Source organism: Rhyacophila brunnea, unplaced genomic scaffold (assembly GCF_057557595.1).
Source record: "Rhyacophila brunnea isolate RB1 unplaced genomic scaffold, BYU_Rbru_1.0 scaffold_34, whole genome shotgun sequence".
Classification (NCBI taxonomy): domain Eukaryota; kingdom Metazoa; phylum Arthropoda; class Insecta; order Trichoptera; family Rhyacophilidae; genus Rhyacophila; species Rhyacophila brunnea.
Genome location: NW_028233006.1, coordinates 2,298,656 through 2,319,967, shown reverse-complemented (window position 1 = coordinate 2,319,967; position 21,312 = coordinate 2,298,656).

Genomic DNA, 21,312 nt, shown 5'->3' with positions numbered 1-21,312 from the left:
ATTTTACATGTCCGAAATCATTAGTTTTAGTACGGGTAATAACCTCTAGATCAGATATATAAGCCAGAGAGTATAAAGCTTGTCCTCTAAAACCGTGTGAAAAATTATCATAGCTCTTTAAATCGCTTGCTATATAATTTGAAACTTCATATTTCGAAGTGCAACCTTCACTTCCCAGTATGCACAGGGAATCGTAATCCATGCCATGGCCATTATCTGACACCGTTATATTATTCTCGTTGTCTATGGTTATGTTTATTTCACTAGCGTTTGCATCAATCGAGTTTTCAATTAACTCTTTGACAATGACATACATATTTTGTGCATACTGTTGTGATTTGATTGTGTGAACGAATTCCGATGAAATTTGATTTATCATATCGATATTTGGCCAACAATCCCTAAATAAATTTTTATAGTGTCATTTCTGATTTTGGAGGTAAAATAATAATGCGAAATTCATGTTAAAATATATTTAGTGTCTGTGTTGTAGATGGTTTAAATATAAAATTATAATTTAAAGAAAATAGTTAAAGATCTTATAGTTATTTCATATAAATAAAATTTTATGCTGGATTTCAAGTAAATAGATCGCTTTCTATGTGCGACTATAATTTCAATACATGCTGTAATTATAAATCTAGATATATTAGTTCAAAAATTATGAAATGCTTATGAATGTAAATCTTTATCTAATTTCTGACTACATTTGTATTAGATTAACTACATTTTTGGGTCCCGTATTTACATTCGTAGATTTTATGGTAATGTTGTCAATCGTGATGTGCTTGATTGAATAATCATATTTAATCTTAAAATTTTAGCTCAAGTTTTAAGGAAAAATAAGATTCTAAGTATATTTCCGAGTTTCATATGTAAATGATAAATGCATTGGCATCGAAAGGTCAAATCATCATTTTTCGCAAAGAATGATCGACAGTTTAACTTGACCACGCGAATCTGGTCACCACTACGTGGAAACATCCCTATAATACCAATAATAACTTTGATTATTTGCACTTGCGTTCAAAATCTAGTCAAGTAGTTTGTGCGCTACAATCAAGTGTATTTCTAAAACCGAAAGGATATTTATTGTAAGACTGCCTAACATTATTCCCAGTATCCATTGCAACTAAGCCGCATTGACTACTAGTTTTATAATTTATCAATGTGTTTGCATGTGAATAATTTCAACATTAAATCACTTAATTACTATTCTAGGTTGTTTATCAATGTCCTTGCGTGAGGAGGTGTCAAACCACTAATTACTTCATTCAAAATTCTAAAGTGAATGCTCACATCACTCGGATATACATAATTATACAAAAATATACGTTTATTATTTTTTTATTAATTTTTGGTCATATTAACGAACATGTTTACAATTTTGGGTAAGAAAAATGGTTAATTAAAATTTTATTTGGATTTATGGGTTACGTTTCTTATTTATATGAATTTCATCTACTAGGATGTATACAGCGCATTAGAATATTGCACAACTCCACAATGGATCATTTTGGCTCTTTCCCAGATAAATCTTCGTCAACTGCTCTTCTTCTGTTAAATGATATGAGTTAACGTGTCTTGTGAAGTATGAGAGCTTTGTAATTGCCCAATAAAAAATATTGTATAAAATCACGAACAAAATATACAGACTATATTTTAAATCAACACTTATGCAATGAAGTAAAATCAATATAATCCGTATTATTTATTGGACAAAAAAATATAATTTTAATTAAAAGCGAGTATGCAAATAGATTTCAGAAGCTTCTTATAATTTATTTTCAGGAAAAATATTGCATAGGTAGAAATCTGGGATAAGACCTAAAATCACAGGACACAATGTATCTTTTGCAGAATATAATTATTGAATGATAATAAACTTGCTTAAGATGCCATAAAGAGGACATTAACTTGATAATTTAATTTCTATCTTTTTTAAGATTCGAATTATCTTACTTTTAATCACATTAGTGTTTGAAATAAATCAAATGAATATTCGATCAATAGAAATGATCGTTTAAATACAACCAATAAATGTATACATAATAGAAAAATTCACATTTATTCTGAATACACTAACTCTAAATTCAGTAAAATACAATACGGTATCGTTTTAGACTTCAGCCTCTAAGTTATTGTAGTTTCGACAAATACAAAAAATAACATTATGTAGATTGTTAAAATATGATAAAAACTGGTATTTACATTATAAAACTCTAACAATCTTTAGAAAAATTTGTCTTAGGAAAATATAATGGTTTTTATTGGCGATATTAGACGATTATATGATCGAACGATTCCAATGTGATTTTCTATATGCAGATATCTTCAGAAAAAAGTTGGATGCGTGATTTTTATATACTAATATTTGCACAAAGGAAATGCTTTTACCTTTATACTTCCCATTTTCGGCAACTATTCTTTGTTAGACCCAAATCTGGGAAAATAAAAATGATTCCGGCTAAGGCTACATATTTATATATAAAAATAATTCCTATCTACGACCAAGGAAGGTAGAATTTTTCAATCTTTAATTATAATCGAGCATTTATATATTAAATTATTGGTAAAAATGGCAAATAAGAAACAATATGATTATTTTTAATAATTTTAATCCCCGAAAACACAATCAATCAAACACATTTTATATATATTTTGCAATATATGCTTTTAATATACACAAAATTTCATTGATGGTATTTTATGAACTCTTAAAAGTCTGTCTGTACAATTTTGATTATTCTATTTAACCGCATGATGGTAATTAACCAGAAATATGAGTATAAGTACACCAACCATTAAAATTTTATTATGCCATGGATGAAGTATCTTTATTCTATATTTCTGCAATCTTTTCGGACCCATTATAAGCGAAAAATCATTCGTTGTCTTTTTCGTTTCGTTAAACGATGGATATCCCAGAAGCTTTCTAATTTGTGATATCTGTGCTTTTAGGGCATATAAAATGTGAACTTTTAATATGTTCATGAACACTGGACTAATAAATTTTTCTTCATGTGGTTAAAACCTAGATAAGATGATGATATAAGTTTTTAAATCCTAGAAATTATACAAATTTGCGCGAAACACTTATAATAAGTAGAAAAATCTTATCAATGTTAAAACCACACCTAAAGTTTCATGTGCCTCGGTTTAGACACATCATTCGTTTCCTAGGTAAATACTCTTATTTTACGATTGTATTATATAATTATGAATCTTGAACTTTTAAATTTAGTTTTAAGCTTTAAATTCCTCGAACAGTATATTTTACATTTAAATACCTGGTTTTTATGACCTTAATGTCTATTCTATGTGACACTTTGTCTTGGCTTCGTATATTTGTCTTTGAAGTAAAGATTAAAATCAAGATTTATAATTGTGACAGATAGGTTAAACAGGTTTCTTGATTTTAAATTATTGGCGCAGTCAGACCGTGATATATGCGATTAAACTATGAATAAGCTTTAATTGGAAAGTCATCAGAAATTACGAAAAATGTGATCTTATATTGTTATATTTTTATAAAACACAAGAATCTATGACAGACTTATATAAATTACTATTTATTATAAGTTATTAAAAATATAGTGATGGAAACCATGTATTTTTTCCAGCAATTTTATCTTCATAAAATCTAAATATTTCTAGATTCATTCTTTGAAAAAAAAATTTTAGGTATAGTATATCTTTTGATCCAGAACATCCTTTTTTCATATAAATACCAAAAAACTGGCCCCTTTAAAAATAATATTTCTATAAAAATGAAGCAGAAGCAGAGCTTTAAGATTATTTCTAAAACCCTATGAATATCATATATATGCAGTTTAAAAGTTTGATTCACTATCTAGATTGAAAAAAAACGATAAATATATTAAAAAAATGCACGTGGTCACACTGTAGAAAAACGCAGCGTCTACAGAAAGAAACTATATTTAATACAACCATTGGTCGAATTTGAATGCTAAGTATAATTGACACACAGCCTACAAATATAACACCAAGATAATGTTTATATATTATCGGTGCGTGTTATTGTACAGTTAACAGAATGTTAGGTGATATATATGGGTGGGCAGAAGAATATTTTTCATCAATTATAAATATAGCAGGAAAAATATTATGGCTCAAATAGACGAGCATAAGTTTGGCCTTATAAAATAAGATAAAGAACATCAAGTCGAAGGTACTTGGATTTATGGAATGATCGAACACACCATACAAACGAAAGTGGTATTTTTTAAAGCTTAAGATAGAAAGGCATTCACTTTTATTAGAATAATAAAATACTAAATTGATAAAATCACTGCTATATACACGAATCTATAGAAATTATATATTGGAATAAACAAATTTTTTAATGCACTCCAAATAATTTATTGTTCCGAAACTTTAGACAATCCAAAAGTTAGCACGCATGCAAGTACCATTGAAGGGGCATGGTCTGCTTTTAAAAGATACACACCTACCCGTAAAGGTACCAAAAAATGATATTTACATCTAAAACGTTCGTTATATGATTATAAGAAATGAAACAGGTGATCCTTTATCATATATATTAATAAATAAATAATATCTAACTGTTATTTTTATCCTATATCGCAAGTTGTGCAAAAAAAAATGATTTTGCATGTTTGAGTGGCTCTAATTTTTTTTTGGTATTTTATTCATATCAAAAAATGAAGCTCATGCCACTCATACCGTATAATTTTAAAGTCGATTTTTAATGCTGCTTGTGTAACAGAAAACGTATGAAATTAAATATATTCAAGGGGGCAAAGACACCTTAGCTACTGACAATTTTCTAATTGCATTATATTGATCATATACTCTCACATTTAATTCATAAAAATACAAATTTACATATTCAAAAACACGTAAAAAGATCACAGAACAAATCTATATAATAATATTTATGTTATTGGCATGTTCCTGGTATCTATAATAATTTTACATTTTAAATTATCTTCACGATATTATATCTAATGTCCATCGTCTAAATTTAGGCTAAATGTACAATCCCACATTATGACATAAATAATATATTTTCACACTTTTATAAAATATTTTATCAAAATTTTAAATATATCACAAGCTAATTTATCATTAAAAAGGGTCTATGAATGTTTAGAAGCAAAGTTCTTTAGAATATAAATATCCAACCATTTAAAATAAGGTGGTTTAAGTGGGTCAAAATCCTGAAACAATCCTAATAATACAAATTCAATTATAGTAACTGTATGATAAACTAAAATTGAATTTCATATATTATTTATATATTTAATAAAAATCAAAATAATATGAATATGAATAGATACTGCCGCTAAGCTTCGATTCTATTAAATTATTATGTAAAAAATAAAAAATCATGTAGAAATGCGTTCGTCAAGTTTTTGCAAATTAAGTGAAGAACAAATTTTAGTTTTATCATTTTCAATATTACAAAAGTGCTAAATTTAAATTCATTAAAAAGAAGTTAAATTTCAAAAATCAAGAGCAAATTCTTTTTAGAAATTGCCGTAAAAATTATATTTTCTGCAAAAAATAGTCGTTAAAATAGTGTTTTGGACGTTTTTAAATTGAATATGATATAAATGATATTTTTAGTTGAAATGATAACATGCAATGGTCTTGTCATGAAATGTCATAAGTTTTATATTAAGTAATTGGTAAACCAACATAAGCATATGCACAAACGATAGCGTCAAAAAAAACCTTTATCTTTAAGTCTTGTCCGCATAAGATATATTGAGAATGACTGTAAAAGTGATGTGTTTGAAAAGAGTAAACAGCAAATCTTTAATATAGAGTAGTCTTAAGTTTTGCGCAAGCAAACATGAAAAGTTAAAATAAAAATTAGCGCTTAAATAAATATACTTCGATTTTATTGGTCAAATATAAATACATTAAAAAGTTACGGCGGAAAATATATTAGAATAGAGTGAAAATAAAATTCTTCATATATGCTTTAAAAAAACTTTTAATCAATTACAAGTTAAAATCCAAACTTTATTTTGTGATAGAATATAAGCTGATTTTAAAAATTCTCATAAACAATTTTATTGTCGTTAATAAAGTTGATCTATTGAACCAATATAAAAGAGACTATAAATATTGATATAAATGTCAAATATAATCTTATTATAGTCCTATTTTTATCCTGAACAACCTTTTTAATGCAAGAATTGTGCAAACCTGTAGCCATAAGTATATTTAGATAGGACATGTAGAGACTCGCCTGCAATCTGTCATCTCCAATTATTTTATTCTTTGCTGAGTTATAACGAATCAATGATTTTACAAGGTCGTCTTTTTCGTATTCATCCATTAATTTAATAACAGAATCAAGCATTTCGAATTTTGTTGGCTCTTTAGGGGTAAATTCAAATTATTAATAATAAAAGTATTTACAATATATTTTTGATAAATTTTTGACTTCTATATATCTATCATTTAAACATATTTACGCTTTAATTTTTTGTGATATTAGCAAGCTTAAATGGAACCATGCACAAATCTATCTTTTGTTCAACTTAAGTCGAATAATGAGCTCTTATAACATCTGAAATTAAAGTTGATCAGTTGAACTTTAGATGTTAACTCGTATTGTTTGAATTTCAAACGTAATCATAGTTGTATGAATATCAATATAATGGTATTAGATACTCATTATTAAAGGCTACATATAACACAGTCAATCTTATGGAAAAAAAAAGTGAATCTCATGAGAAAGACTTATAATGCTTATGTTAATTGTTTTTTTTGTGCATTGATCCTGGCAAAAATTAGAGGTTATCTATATATATGAATTCTAGGTTTATTTTTAGAAATATATACAAAAGGTTTTTAAATAATATTTACAGGTAGTCTTTGTATAGTTTTGCTATGGTTTTAGTTAAAACAAAATATACTAATGGTAATTAGGAATAAAAATTTAGAATATTTACACGCTATGTTTTTTTATTTACAAGAAAATAATGTCGATAATATATTCTACTAAATAAAACTTTATAACGTGTTCTTTTTATCATACGGAATTATATTATATGGTGCATTTATGAAGACCTTTCTGTATTATGTATAGTTTCTTGGATTGAAAATTCTTTTTATTCATTTTAATTTATTTACTGATTATGCTTCTTTTTTTCAAATAATTTTGCAATTCTAATAAAAAAATTTCTTTAACTAAGGCATCTCTCTCTTTAATACCACTTAAACTCGACAGCATAAATTGCTTTATTTACTGTGTTGCATTATTGTATATAAATGCTATTAGAATATGTATTTTAGGTCGTTTGGAATGCGATGGCGGCTAAAACACTCAAATCTTGCCTATTTTTGAATGTAATATGTGATTTCTTACGTTTTTATATCGATTCTGTTCAAAATTTATTACTTCAAAATCTTGATTTCCTTTGTATTTGGATTTTTTTTAATTTTGATTTTCTGTGCAATCTGCGCCTTTTCGAGATTTTATTATTTATAAAAATTTGAGATTTTATTTGTTTTGGTGTGAGAAAAAGTGCTTCATTAAGTAATAATTAACTGTAAATGTTTTTTTGAATTTTACTTATATTTCAATTTCGATATATTTGTTTCATATTTTTTCAGCAATAAGAACTTTACAGATTTTCCGTGTTTAGATTCTATTTATATTTTTATCTGGCAATTCTTTTCTTGCATTCTCTCTTATATTTCTCTACTTTTCATTTATCAGTAAAAGTTATAAAAAAAATTGGCTTTTCTTATTGTTAATTATATTATTTGCGTGATTATATCTATAAGATATAAACCAATCATTTTAATATTTTAATAAAAATTCCAAAAATCATCTATTATAACAATTCCTGCGGTATAATTGAAATATGTACTGAACAATTTCTTTGAATATGAAAATTATCACATATTTTATTTAATAAAATGGCTTTTTCATAGCATATTTAGAATAGAAGGTTATTTTTTTATGAATAAAAAAAATTAAATTGTGAAGGTAGCAGACTAAAAAAAATAAAATTTCATAAATGAAAATATATGATCAGAAAACACTCTAGAATAATAATTAATTGTTATTTGATTGAAGCTACCCACTCTTTGCATATTAATATAAAAAGTTCTGATAAAGCATTGTTCGAAGAATTATAGTTTATACATATTACTCAAGAAGTATTTAGATTCCGCTATCATAATACCAGCAATTAAAAGGGCTAAAACTATTTATAGTTTAATTTTAGATTTTAATCTGAATTCTAGTGGTAAATCACAAACATCAATATCGATTCGTTTAATTTTGGATATATTTATAACTTTTAAAACTGAGCTCATTAAGGTAGTCTCCCATAAAAGACGGGACACTCTTTGATATTGGGTAGCATTTTGAATTTAGATATATTACTTCAAAATAATATTAGAAATTTGATTCTGTGAATTAGCATATACTCTTAAAAAAAAATATTATAAATCGTAGCGGGGCAACTGGTAATTAGAATAAATTTTACAGAACATAAAAAAAGTACAATATTTATATAATTTAATCTGGTATTATTATCTTATTTTCTTCCAACTAACAAGCTGGATTATTTAAAACCAAAGTTAATGATGTATGTGTGCTACTAAAACTTATTTTCTATCCAATAACGAAAATCCAAATGGTAGATACCAATCCATAATTTTTATAATTATTTGTTTATGTAATTGATTGTACTATTAAAATCAATATGTAATTAATATAAATATATACAAGTTTTCAATTATTGCCAATGAATCGAAACTTTTAAAAAATATATGTTGAATCGTTTTAATAGTAAAAATATAGACATGTGTATTTAAATAATATGTAAATTACCGAAATTCTTATATTTTTTTGACTATTAAACAAAGCCGGCTCTTAAATTGTGTTTTGGTCCATTAAACTGATCAACATTAAGTTGGTAACACAATACACCTTTAATACATTTTTATGCTTAGAAGTCCAAAGTCAAAGCTTTCTTTTAATTTTTTCTTCAAAATATTACAGGGCATTAAATACAATATAAATTGAAAATTTACATATCACAAAAATAAACGTAAAAAAATGTTTTGAAAACTTTTTGATAATATGATAAAATCGAAAATTGCCCCATGCATATTTTTAGAATTCACTATTACCAAAAAAACCTATGAATATCTATTTACTAAGCATATTAATGCCAATCTTATATATGGAATCAATTTTTTATAGAACTAATATTTATAATTATAGATGCCGTAAACTTATGAAACCCTATTTTTCATCTTTTGGTAGTTAAAAAAAACATAGCCGAACGATTTGAACTTAACTTGTAAATTATTTTCATAAATATAGTAAGCAATACAAATTTTTTTTTATTGAAAGTATGAAAATCATACGATTTATTTCGTAAAGATGCTCCCTATTAAAAAATTTCACATGTTTTCTATCAAGCAAAATAAATTTTCAAGAAAGAGCAAATTCTTAAGCAAAATATATATGGCAAAAATGATCAAATTTCTTAAATTATTAATTAGACATATATTCTTTGCAGTAAATTTAGTAAAAATAATTTATAAAACTTAAAAATATATGCTAGAACTAATTAATTAACAATGCTGGCATCCAGTAAGATTTTAAAAAATATGAAAGAACTCGTAGAATGATTAAAATAGTAACCAAAGATCTAATGTGTTATAAAATAATTCTAAAAATATTTAGCAACAATTATTTTACATTAAAATCGATGCGACAGTATAATAATTACATGAAATGTAATAAAATTTTTCAACTTTTTTTGCGTTTATATTTCATTTCATAAAATTATTATTTTTTGTGTATAATTTACATTTCTTCATGATTTTATCATAATTATTTTGTTTGGTAGGTCTTGTCACTTGTGGTGAATGTTTTAAGTATGATGCTAATATGGTTATATTTTATCCATTTTTATATTAGAAATCAAAATAATCTTAATTTAAAGCAAAAAATAAAGGTTTTTACATTTCTTGCATAAATAGTAAGTCTATAACAGGTCAAAAGTTATAAAAATAAATAGGTGAGTAAAACCTAGACAAAACATTAGTAGCTTTGATTGACCTTTAGAATGAAAAAAACATTTATGAATCATAATAATGTTATTTTTATAAATAAGCAGCCTTAGATAGTGCCTTAATGCTTTATTACCCATTAAAATAATTAGAAGTGTGACGATTAATTATCCAATATAGAAAATAACTGCATAAAAACCTTCTAAATAACCAAACACATACTGGTAATCAGGGTTTCACAGAGTGAAAGTATATTATAAGAGTACAATGCGATAAAAGTTTGAATATTTGATCTTATAAAGCTATGTTTAACCTCAAATCTGCTGATTATTTGCTTTAAACAAAAAAAACATTAGTAAGATTTTATAAAAAGTTTTATTTGAATTTTGATTTGCTGAAATATATTATAATCTTTAACACGATAAAATATTGTATTAAACAATAATTAAATTCTGATTATAATAATTTTATTGCTCAATTTCAAGGTTTTTATAATTTTAAGTTCAACAAGTGAGAATTTGCTCTAAAAGTAATCCTTAAAAGTAAAATCTGTAATACTCTAGAGCTGTAAATTTACAGGACATCAATTGTGTACAAATTCATCAAAAATGACGTGTGAAAAAATTATATAGATATGATATTCATCCGATTTGAATTTTGAAATATATATCATTAGTTCCATTTAGAAATAATTTTAATTTATTGACGCTCTAAGCTTTATGAAAATTGATTTATCAAAAATGCTGTAATTTATTTTCTGCCAAAAACCATACCATAGTCAACTTCTTGATATGTATACTTATTATTTTTTTATAGCAAATTTTTTAGGTTGTTTATAACTCATATTTTTTTATCTTTAGAAAAAATAAAATAATCATGATCTATCTGTTTTTTTTGGATCAATCAGCATTTTTGTTATTTACTTAAGAAAAAACCGTAAAATTTACATACAATGAAATCTTTCAAACAATAAATATATTAAATTATCTGCAAACAATAAGGAATTTTTCTTTGAAGTTAACTCTAATACCGCGATTCCAATGATCGAAAGGCAGTTTAAATTACGGTACCCAGTGAAATTACTAATTTTTGTTTGTATTTTTATGAATATTTTTGCCATATAGCTTTACATGTATTGATTTTGATCTTTTCATGCCCCTAAATATATGAATTTATAAGAATCGGTTTTTGCAATTGCATAACTAAAAAAGTGAAATATCATTTAATGACTTTAACATAGTTAAACAACAAAAAAAATGCAAAAAGTTACGCTGAATATTTAAAATCGATAATATTCTTTAGTTATATATGTGTATATGTATTAAATTTATATTTATCGTATCTTTTACACACGATAAACTTTTTTTAAAAACCAAAATATTGATTAAAAGGTTTTTTACCGTGATTTATATCCACTTATAGAATATAGTGTAAAAAAATTACAGTTCAACTTGCAGTGTTTCGAAAGATTTTACAGTGAATGTGGCAGGATTCTTAGAAAACTCTATTCTGAGATATTTGTTTTATGAAATATGAAAATGGGAGGCTAGGCAAATGCGTATAAGTTTATTTAGCAAAACTTATCAATATAGGGCACAGGGACGAAGAAGTATGGTGACTCGGGGGTGTGTAAAGAAATGCACAAAAAAATTCTGTTATATAGGTAAGAGAAATGCTACTAGAAGAAAACTTTATAGACAAACATTTAGAAAGGCTTTTTCTTCATTACTGTTGATGGAAGTGCTCACTAAATATAGTATTGTTTTTGAAATAGAACATGGGTTTGTGAATTATAATAAAATTTAGAAGATACCAATACTGAAGGTCACACAAAAAAGTTAGAGGAGAAAATAATTGTATAAATATAGAACTTCTATAATAAACGAAAAAAAAGTCATCAAAGGATCTCTTCTTTGCCCGTTTGAGAAGATATGAATCTATTATGGTGTCAGATGTTCTTTTTTAGAGGTTTAAGAAACCAATTTGAATAAGAAAGATAAATTCTAATATAAATTTTTTTTGGAATAGTCTGATAGGTGAATTCCGTATTTTTCTTTAATGTGTAAAAAAATAAGCATTATTAAAACAAATTATTTTTCTTTTAAGCTTTCCTACTTCTACACTATAGGGCTTAAATGTGGGATTATTTTTACAGAGTTAATTTAATATATTACATATGTAAAAAAAGCTAAATGAGCCCATAATCGTAAAAAAAATATAGAACAAGAAACTTAAAGGATAGAATAGCATGTTACTTTTTAGAATGATATTTTAGAGGGGATTTTATCTGTATATGAACAAGGGTTTATCAAAGAAGTTGATGCCAAAATTTAAATATAAAATATAATAATTAGAAGCAATAGACAGATGACGGCTCTTTGAAAAAAATGTGGTCTTTAATTATTAATTTCAAAAAAAAATGCTAGATTAGAATAAATATAAAGTTCTACCATCGATATAATCAAAAAGATTCACAGTAAATGGTTTTCGAACTTACAAATATATTTATAATTTTAAAAATATTTTTTTTTGTTGTTTTATTATATAATTGAACGAAAAATATTCTAAAATTGATTGAGTGATTAAAAAAGATTATATAATTTTAGAAGTTTACATATATTTTTTTTTATAAAATATCACGTGCTCAAGATTTCTAAAACTTTAGAATGAAAAAACACATGCATCATTATATCTGGTATTTCATTGAAAATTTCAACCAAAATTTCTAAAAGCACAATAAAAGAGATTCATCTTTAATTCCTTACGCCTAATTTAAGATTCTGCAAAAATAATTATATATTATGAAAATTTTAGTTTTAGTTTCGGTTTAGAAATAAAAAAAGGAGCACATAAATTTCTTGAAGCTTCCCAGAGAAGTCCAGTAAAAAGGTTTGGTTATGTTTTTTGGTTACATTTAATAGAAGACCTACAAAAATCACTTCAAGAACTTTTCGGTATATCAAGACAAAAATATATAAAAGGTGGTTTATTGCAAAAATTCTAAAAAATGGGATGATAGAGCAAGAAATAGTATTCAAAACTGAAAAATGTAATAAAAAAATATTAACTTGATCACAATATTTAAAAAAAATTCATATATAATTTGCGCAAGGTTCGGTCAAAATTAATTGCATTTTCAAGCTATATTTCACCAAATAAATATAAAATATTATTTATAAAAAACAATTATAGCATAAATCTCATTTTCCATCGTGTATTTTAGGATTCTTTATACATTATATTGGTGAATTTATCTGTTATTCACGAATATAAACAAACAGGGAATAATATTATTTCATAGTGTCCCCCTATAGGCGTTAAACTCAAATTTCGACAGCTTTTTTAATAAAATTATAACGAATGAATAAAAATAAAAAATAGAATCGTTGATATAATTTAATATGCAAAAAAAAATTGTGGGTATTAGACCTATATATTATACTTAAAAATGGTATTAGTGGAATTTATCGCGGTTGGCAGAATTTGAAGAATCTTAAATAAAGACATTTTTGTGCCACATATATTTTACCATCGTCTTATACTGCCTAAAATTGCAGAAGTATCAATAATATGCCAGCTGTTGAAAAACAACTGTTTCTATATTCACATGAAAAAGCAATTTAAATCATATAGGCTAGGTTTTTAAAAAATACAAACCCACGAATTCCAAAATTAACTAATATATATAGATTTAGTCGAAAATTGAAATTTAAGTTAATATACAGATTATTTTTACTGTCTTTACGAGCAAAAGATTTTTCTTTTATAGTGATAATATTCCGTTTTTTAATGGTTAATAAGCACTAAGTTAGAGATTACTATAATAAAAAATATATAAAACAACCTAAACCCACGTGCCTTTTACAAAACACAACTGTTTTTAAGAGTAAAAAAAATATTATTTTGTTATTTTTCGGTTTGTTTTTTGGTGGTAAATATTAGTCTAAAGTAAAATTGATGTTTTCATTCGGCCTAAAAATACAAACTAATTTGAATATATAATTTTGATAAATTTTGTTTCATACATAAATTATTTTAAACAAGTATTAGGCCCTTAAGATATTCTAAAATATTGCAGAATAATTAATATATGATTTTTATTGTGTTAAATGAATTAAATCGTCATTTTAACCATCATACAAATCAATTCCGAATTTTAATCACTAGCAGTGCATTAAAAAATAATGTTTCATATGTATTGTGTTTTTAAAAAAATTTGACACTTACATTTGTGAATTTCACATCCTAGGTTAAATAAATATTGATTATTTTCCCACAAACGGGCAGAATAGCTTACTTACATTCATAGAACAAATAAATATATTTGATAAATCACTGTCTAATTATAAAAATTGACGAATGAGCTCAGGAGCTGCATCCTATATTTTAAGCTAGCATTATCTTTCCAGTAAAACGACAAAATTTTCAGTAAGGACATACATCCTCTTTTTATGCGCAATAAAGTCGACAACGCTTTCCCTGAATCTATATGATTCAATAACTCTAAAACAATTTAGAGAATAGGCCTTGATTACATTTCCCTCTTCATTACAAATGTAAATAGCATCCTCTGCTATTTTATCTCTTTTTTTACCAAACTGCGTACATCTCGATAAAAGAATTGAGCTATTGAAGAATGTGCTAGAAATAATTTCTTCTTGAGAATCTATATTCTGTGGATCTTTTTTGTTTCTTATTCGTCTATCGCCCGATTTTTTTGCACTTACCGGATCATCATCCTTAGAAATTATAAAGTGGATAGTTTTCATATTATTATCTCTAAAACTAGCCAATATTTTTTCGTTTTCAGAGCTTATATTTATACACTTTAGATTTTCATCAATTTCCAATTCTTCGGATAAATATTTATCTTTATCTGTAAAAATACGATACCAATTGAAAACACAACCTACATATAAAAAATTTTCTATTTTTGACATTGAGTGAGTTCCAAGACCCACGGCCATAATATTTGTAATTTTTAATAATCGCAAATCATACATACTTATATTTGAATTGTCATCCCCTATATAAATTATATTTCTATTTCTATTGTCAAAGCATAAACACCGACATTTATTTTCTATATTAATTGCCAGCAATTCATTACCACTGATCGAATTGATTAATTTAATGAGCTTCCCATATCCAATCAAAATTAGACCATCATTAAAATTGCTTATTTTCATATCTGCAATAAACGAACTATCTTCTGTCTTTTCAAAAATCGGAAAATATTCAAAACTTTCACATAAATAATCTATTTTCTTATATCCAACAGTTTTAATATCTCTAGAAGAGATATAAACCGAGGAATTAATTTTATCAAAAACTATTATCGAATTGGAATTTCTACTTTTCAATTTTCTAACAAATTTATATCTTTTATAAAGTTTATCAATTTCTTCATGATCATTATTCTCTAATTTAACATTATTGGCATTTGTTTTTATAATTTCTTGTAATTTACCAATTTCATTTTGCAGATATTCGACACTCGTTCTTAAATGTTGATTTTCAAGTTTTAATTCTTCTGCGGTGCTTTTTTCACTCAAATATTTTTGTAATATCTCCTTCTCTTTTTCTGAATCAGAAGTACGGATGCTCGTCGCAAACAGCACCCGTATATCAGTTTTTCGACTTGATTTCGCACATGTTGGGCAGATTGCGCTTCTTCCATCATTGAACCATCTTTTCAAACAGCTATATCCAAATATATGTCCACATTTCAATGCTGCTGGCTTGTGTACCTCATTTGTAGTATACTCTACGAGACAAATTGGACATGCATCGGGGGCTATCATTTTTGTTGGGCACTCTTAAATTATGCTGCAAAATAATGCCTGTCAATAATATTCATGAATTATATGATACAGCATAAAATTATATATTCTTTATTTTGTAGGGAAAATAATGCTCAGGATTTCACGGAATTAGCATGATTTTCAGATATTATTTCACAATAAATTTCAAATCATGAGTATAAAAATCAATTTAGACAATAAAAGGTTTTTAGGGCCAACGTATAAAAAATAACACATATATATGCAACTAAAACATGTTAAAAACCATTTTAAACTACGGAAAAATCAAAATATATAAGAAAAGGTTGTAAAAAGAGTAGTGTAACATAAACAAAGTGTTTATTATATTGATAATAAAATCCGAATGTTAAAATATGTTTTCACTCTGCCAAATAAAAAACATATTTATTAAAAATAGATTGTGGATTAATTATACTTAAATGATATAAATAAAAATCCACATAAAAAAGCTATGGATATTAATTGTGATAAATTAGATAAAAAGCACTCATATGGTTTACTAGATCTATTTCATCTAGTGCACAAATAGTTTAGATGGAAAAGAAAACCAAAAACTAGTCATGATTCATATAAAATTCAATAACAATCAGTTTTATTTCTAAATAATATTATTTGCAAGAAATATAATACTTAAATTTTACAATTACAACTATTAACACTTCTATATGGTTTAATCAATATTATAGGTCATAAAAATAGTGGTCTGCGCTTTTATAAAAATTTTTTTTCTTGAATTTTTTTTCTTTTAATTCCTATGACTTGAGCTAACTCTTAGCTTTATTTCAATGGATGAAATTAAAAAAATACCATTGCTTCCACTTGGATTAAAAGTTCTAGAGCTGGTTTAATCACACTAAATAAACTAAAGAATAAAATAACAGATACTTTGTGTGGTTTTCAGAATCTAAATTCACATTTTTGATCACAAATATTCAGTTAAATGTTTTTTTTCTTTTTAAATTTTCTTAATTTGCGCTTAGTTTTTAATTTTAAAGCTGGTAGGCTAGAATTACATTTTTTCAATTTTCTCTATGCCTCTTGGTTTTTCTATCTTTACTCTGCTCCGAATGATTAATTTCTTTTCTTTCTTACTCGAAATCAAATAAAGGCATAAAATGTGCGTTAAAAATTTTTATTGTCGTACGCTCTTTATCTTGTATAACTAAATGTTTAGAATAAAGTATTCATACTTTACTATGATTTATAACATTAAAAAATCATGCTATAAAATTTGATTCTATTAAATTAACTAGTTTAAATGGAGAGAAAATAATTAATACAAAGTCAAATTGCTTGTAAGTTATCTTTTTTTTATAAGAAAATAAATTTCAGCTATCACTCTAGGTCAACTATCGAAATATTTTTTCTGTTATAAATTTTTTTTAAATTGAAAAAGTGGTCCCAAGTTTAATATCTGTAAACGAGAGTGTTGACTTTTTTTTCAGAATCAACATTCATTACAGGCTAAAAATATATAATTATGAAGATTTGTGCTACTTTAGATAATTCAGAACAGCCAAATCACAAAAAAATTTAAGAATGTTGTATTTATAAATAAAGCAGAAATTTATTTTCTTTTGTGAAAAAATAAGGTGTATGATAGCAAAAATATGAAATAAAATATCTGGTTATTTTTGCGATATATATAAAAAAATCTTTATTTAATGAAGAATAAATCTTAAATGTGAAAAAAAACAGACATATTCATGAGAAATTAATTGATATACGCTATTGATTAGACGACCATAATTTCAAAAAGGCTTTATCTTACTTTAGATGTTTTTTTAATTCATAATATTGATGTGATCTTTTATCATGAAAAGACATATTCTATTTAAATCTTTCCATTTCCTGTAAGCCTCTAATATTTTGGTGCAAATGTTACTAAAAATAAATGAATAGATTAGGAATACGGCTAGTTTGTTTAATTATCATGTAAATTTTTGTTCTTTAGCTTCTAATAATTTTAATTTTTTATAAACTCTTTTAATTTCGTAATGCTTTTTACTATAATTTACATTTTTATTTATAATTTCTCTTTTTGTGTGATTTTTTACGTCGATTTACAGCGGTATATACTTTTCGCAAAAAATCACTTCTAAATATATATTATAAGTATTTATGTTCTGGGCAAAATTAAATTATTTACTGCCTGAAATTCCATTTGCCTGCGTTTTATACGAAAAATCAATTTTTTATCTAAAGTAATTAAAAATCCATGCTGATTATCTCTTGTCAATAACCATAAAAGACGTAACATATTAAAGTAACACACAAAAAATATAAAGGTTTTTTGTAATAACCACACAGACCTCTCTTTATAATCCAGTTTCATGATAAAAATAACAAAAGAAAACTTCAGAAAAAGAATTGCTGCAATAAAGAGTTCATTATTAATAGATTATTCTTGAAATATTTTTCTTAATGATGATCACCATAGGTGTATTTTTTCTAAATAATATGATGTAACAAACATTCCTCTAAGTCTTTCTATTTTTCATCAAAATATGAAAGTTTTTTCCTTAAAATTGTAAATTAAAGTGAATGAATACAATATATAGTAAAAATAGAAAAGGACTACTTTTAAATTCATAGTAAATAAAATTTACAGCTCTAAAGAATGGGACTTAAATAACAACAAACATATTGCAATTTAATTATATAATATAATTGCTTATCCTATGATTTTATTCATGTTTCCATAACTCACAGTGTTCTATAGTATTTTTTATTTTCGGCTAAATTTATAGTTAATATTTATGTTTTTGTTCTCAAGTACAACTTGTTTGATTCACAGCGCACTGAGCGTATTTATACTTTCGGAATTCCTCTTTTCTCCATTGTCAGTTTCAATACCTCTCCTCCCCCAAGACTTATTAATTCAAGAGTTTTTCTAAATCCCAAGGTTTATATATATACCTCGATCGGATTCATGACATCTAGCTTCTTCTAGTACCTTTTATGCTATCTTGTCACCACACCGTCCCATGTTTTACATTGTGTTCTATGGTATATAATTATTTTTTATATCAATGAAAAGCTAGGTCTACTATAATTTTCATTTTATTCTGAAAAAAACAATGAAGTGTGATTTATTTGGGCTTTGTGTTGAGGGTTAATTCGGAAATAAAAAAGTATATTTTTTAAAAATTTCCTATGTATCTGATTATATTTAATATTGGAATCTTAATAAATATTACTAGGCGTAAATTTTACATAAACATGAGTTCCGACATATGCGTATAATTCATATTTTTAGTTATCAAATGGCATGAAGAATAGTTTTAATGCCTCTATATCATGTTTTTCATATAATAAAATTTTTAAAACAAAATACTTTTTTGGATTTTAGTGATATATTTTATTTGGTGACATTTTTAGCAATTTTTTACAGCCTGATAAATAAAATAAATTGCGTATTAGTAATTTAAATACAGCAATAAAACATAAAACTAAGTATTTTAATCGAACGCTAGTAACAGAATATAGAATGAATATTTGATAATCTATGAAGAACCTGTACCTAAAATATAAAATAAGTCCGCAAAAGAATATATCTTAATAGTTTATATTAGAATTAATGCCCGATTATATGTATTTTACCTAAAATTATGTTTACGTAGAACAATCAAGTGCCTTTAAATAAAATGATAATAAATATTTTTGTCTGAAAGATAAATAATTGTGTAAAATAACAATGAAAAAAATTAAGCTTATAATTTGCTGTGTTGTGAATCACTTCAAATGAAAAATATAGAATAATGCCATATAATTTTATTAGTTTTCTATTGCGTATTGTTCATAGAACAAAAGACTCTGTCTATCGCGTCTAGTTTGTTTTTTATGGCTCGAAGTAGATTAAAATTTATTTATAATTTGATCATATGTTGATGTCTTAAAAAAACAATTTTATCAAAATATAATTAAAAAGAAATAATTAATTTTATATAATTATACTTGGCTGTATGGTATAGCGCAAAAATTGCACCAATAAAATATAATAAAAACAATCCATCAAATAAAAAGTGTCTTTATGTGTTTTTTTTATATCTGATATTTTCGATAAAAGCGGTTTATGTATTAATATAAACTTTTTTGCTTATAACAAATCACATAATCGATTTTCATCTTTAATATATTTTCACTGCTTATAAAGGGTATTAATTGTTATCTTCTTTAAAATATAACTTTCGCTGCAATTTTTATTAAAGTAAAGGACCAAAGTGACATCAATTATCAAATTAATTATAAAAGAGATTCTGATTTTTCTTAAAAATCGTAAGTTCAATAAATTTTATTTATTTTTATTGTAAGAAAATTAAATACAGATGCAGATTTTCGTTTTATTTTACATTTTCTTTATTTTAAAAACGTATATATTACACGAAATTTATTAATCTAGAAAAAGATTTTTTGATAATATCAACGCATGTATTTTATAAATAACTTCATATATAGGCAGTATCTTAAATTTTTAAATTGAATATATATAAATATATAACTATATGGTCTTAATTGCTATGATTTTAATGTCATAATATTTATCAGACTAGATTGCACCTTTTTTTTTATACGTTCAAAAATACAAAATATGATAATGAGAATTTCTATAGTATATTACAGATATCTTTATTTAATTTACTAATCTTTCTTTGATGACCAAAAAATCAAATTATGCTATACTAAAAGGCTTTAAACTTATTAGATCATAAAATTACAGCATTTTAAAGTTTATATACTCTACTGATTTTACAATGTAAGATTTTTTAATTTACTTAAATCTAAAAATTCTCGTTTGAATGTGTCTATTTGGATCGAAGACAAAATGATTGCCTTTCATTCGAGTAATTCATGAGTCAACCATTTATTAAGCAAAATTTTTCATTTAATCCTATATATTTGAGATAATAAATATACTAACTCAAACGGAATACATATAAGGAAAACAAATGTTAATTGATCAGAAAAATATTGTTTACTATATAATTTATATTTAGTAAAATCAACTTAATTAAAATTAAGTAAACGTTTCTACAACTATAAATTCTTCTAAAGCTTATTTTAAAAATTTATTTATATAAATCTCTACTTCAATAATTTTTCCAGAGTACATGTTTTTTTATTAAAATCGCCAAACTAAATTAAATAATTTCAACGTTTTGATAAAACGGCACTTTCTCATGCTAGGCAATTAAATCATTCAAAGTTTTTTTTTATGGTGTTCATGCTATCTTTTTTCCTAAAAATCCGAAAATTTTTAACGTTTCAGAATTTTTAAACATCGAATATATGAAATAGCCTTATTTATCATGATTAAAACATCTTGAATTTTTTTTTGCTGTTCCCATATATTTTTTACAGACTTCAATAATTTACAAAAATATCTTCTTATATTCTAAAGATATAAACCGTAAATACACATATAAGACGTCGTAAATGGTTCTAT